This window comes from Podarcis raffonei, chromosome 7, assembly GCF_027172205.1.
Source record: "Podarcis raffonei isolate rPodRaf1 chromosome 7, rPodRaf1.pri, whole genome shotgun sequence".
Classification (NCBI taxonomy): Eukaryota; Metazoa; Chordata; class Lepidosauria; order Squamata; family Lacertidae; genus Podarcis; species Podarcis raffonei.
In genome coordinates, this window is record NC_070608.1 from 73,100,272 (window position 1) to 73,102,969 (window position 2,698).

At 42.3% G+C, this 2,698-nt stretch overlaps 1 non-coding gene across 1 annotated transcript; it reads left to right on the top strand.

The window, feature by feature from the left end:
* The first annotated feature begins 1,762 nt into the window (after positions 1-1,762).
* On the top strand, positions 1,763-1,960 carry LOC128418121 (U2 spliceosomal RNA). The gene has a single exon (XR_008331663.1). It is a non-coding gene; the product is annotated as a U2 spliceosomal RNA (small nuclear RNA).
* Positions 1,961-2,698: the final 738 nt, after the last annotated feature.

The following is a 2,698-nucleotide window of genomic DNA, read 5'->3' on the forward strand; positions in this document are numbered from 1 at the left end:
ATAAAGATTAAAATGCATAATAATAATAATAATAATAATAATAATAATAATAATAATAGGCGTGTAAGGCCAAGTTTAGGGACGCGGGTAGCACTGTGGGTTAAACCACAGAGCCTAGGACTTGCCGATCAGAAGGTCGGAGGTTCAAATCCCCGCGATGGGGTGAGCTCCTGTTGCTCGGTCCCTGCTCCTGCCAACCTAGCAGTTCGAAAGCACGTCAAAGTGCAAGTAGATAAATAGGTACTGCTCTGGCAGGAAGGTAAACGGCGTTTCCGTGTGATGCTCTGGTTCGCCAGAAGCATCTTAGTCATGCTGGCCACATGACCCGGAAGCTGTACGCCGGCTCCCTCGGCCAATAAAGCGAGATGAGCGCCACAACCCCAGAGTCAGCCACAACTGGACCTAATGGTTAGGGGTCCTCTTTACCTCTTTACTCTTAGGGCAAGTTTGCTAAGAATCTGACCCATGGAGCCAGAAAGATTATTTACCCTTGCTTCAGCTGAACCACCAGAAGTCCCTGCTGCTGCTGTTCTCTGTATGTGTGTCTTTTGACAAGGAGGGAACCACAACAGGCTGCAAATTGGGCAGGTTGAGGACCCTGTGAGATTGCCCCTTTCCTTGACAAGGGATTCAGGGCGGGAATTTGCACTCTAAACCTTAGCATGGCAAGCTACCACCCTCAGCCAATGCTATCCCTGCTCCTGATTAGTTTAAATTCCTTGGAAATATGTTTGCAACCAAATCGCTGGCGCAATTTTAACAGTAGCTGCACGAACGGCAACCCGTCTAATATAGAAATGAAGACGGTCAGCATCTATCTCGATAAAGCAGAAAACATAAGCGGAATGCATAGATCTTCACTTGTGGCTCCTCGGGGGATATCTTAACTGCTGGGCACTGCCAAAGTGGGTCATTTTTCTTGAGATTTACCTTGCATAAAAAAGACTGGAGTCACTTCCTGCGTTTTCAGCCCATATTACTCAATTTCTACTCACAGCACATAATGTTCGCTTGTCAAGAAAAATCATCACCAAGCAGTTCCAAGTATGTTTATAAGATTCTTTTATGGGCTGCCACTAATGGATGGATGTCATCAAGACAAACCATTTTGGCATAAATTCCCTTCCCCCAAACCCTCTGTATTTGTGCTGCGCAATGGTTTTTGCGGAGGTTTACATGAGACGTTTCCATTTTACGAGACATAAAGAAATTTACATATATAGTGGGCTTTTCTCTCTCTTCACCCCGCCCTCCAAAAGTGCCACATCATTAAGGGAAATTGCAACAGTCTATGCCCATTAGTTTAAAATGGTGTGTTTGTCCTTAACAAAAGCTGGTTCTGCACAATATTGCATTATATTGAGGTTTATGGGCTGATTATTTCAGAGATAGAAGGGATTTTTCTTGTTGTTTTGGTAAACTCTTGATTTTCTTTTTTCTTTTTCTCATGCTTTTTCGCTGACCTTAATGGGCAAGTGAGTATTGCTTTGGAACAAAACCATACACATTTTTTAAATATATTTTAGGGGCATGCAACATGCTGATTTTACCTAATACATATATGATTTTGAGCCCTGCCATTATATTATTTGAGTAGCCTATGCCCTGAATTTTAAAAGCTGACCTCACTCCGACTTTGAAATTTGACCTCCTGCCTTCTGGTGTTTCATCTTCACTGTAGGGATCCTAAAGGACATTAGTACTGAAGGCACACTTTCTGACAGGTAAACTTGCTCTGTAAGCCTGAAATAAGCCTCATAAAATCGCTTCTCGGCCTTTTGGCTAAGATCAAGTGTAGTATCTGTTCTTATCAGTTTAATATCTGATATGTCCTATATTTGAGGACTATATATTAAATGGATTTTTGGAATTGGGTAATTAGAGAGCCAGTGTGGTGTAGTGGTTAAGAGCGGTAGATTCATAATCTGGGGAACCAGGTTCGCGTCTCCGCTCCTCCACATGCAGCTGCTGGGTGACCTTGGGCTAGTCACGCTTCTCTGAAGTCTCTCAGCCCCACTCACCTCACAGAGTGTTTGTTATGGGGGAGGAAGGGAAAGGAGAATGTTAGCCGCTTTGAGACTCCTTCGGGTAGTGATAAAGCGGGATATCAAATCCAAACTCTTCTTCTTCTTCTTCAATCTGCTAAATCAGAGGAGCTCTTTCCACAGTTCATATGTGTGGCAAATCAGTGACAATAAACATTGCTAATCCCAGTGCTTTTTCCCCTTTAAAAAGTGTTTAGGGGTACTCCCATTTTGACTCAAGAAAATCACCATTTTATAGTTCAAATCGGGAAAAATAAATACAGCAAATGGACAAAAGTACAAAGATTCACAAAATGTTTAGGGGTATGCGTCCCCCCCAGAAAAAAAGCACTGGCTAAACCTGAGCTGAAGACAGACTCTTGCCCAACCTGAATATTTCCAACCCATACCTCACTCCTAAGAGACAACACCATTCCTTCTTATAGCTGATTTGCATTGTAAGAATACTTCTGTTGCTTGAAAACCTTGAAGCCAGTAACCTATTGCAAAAGAGGTTGCATCTGTTATAAAAAAGAAAAAAAAGTTTAGTTCATTATAGTCACAGCTGACAATTCATGTGATGAGAGGTGCAGTAAGTCCCTGTTTGAAAACTGTGGCACTGTATAAAGCCTAAGTTTGTGCAATATTCTTTCCTTTCCCTCTGGTCTTTTCTT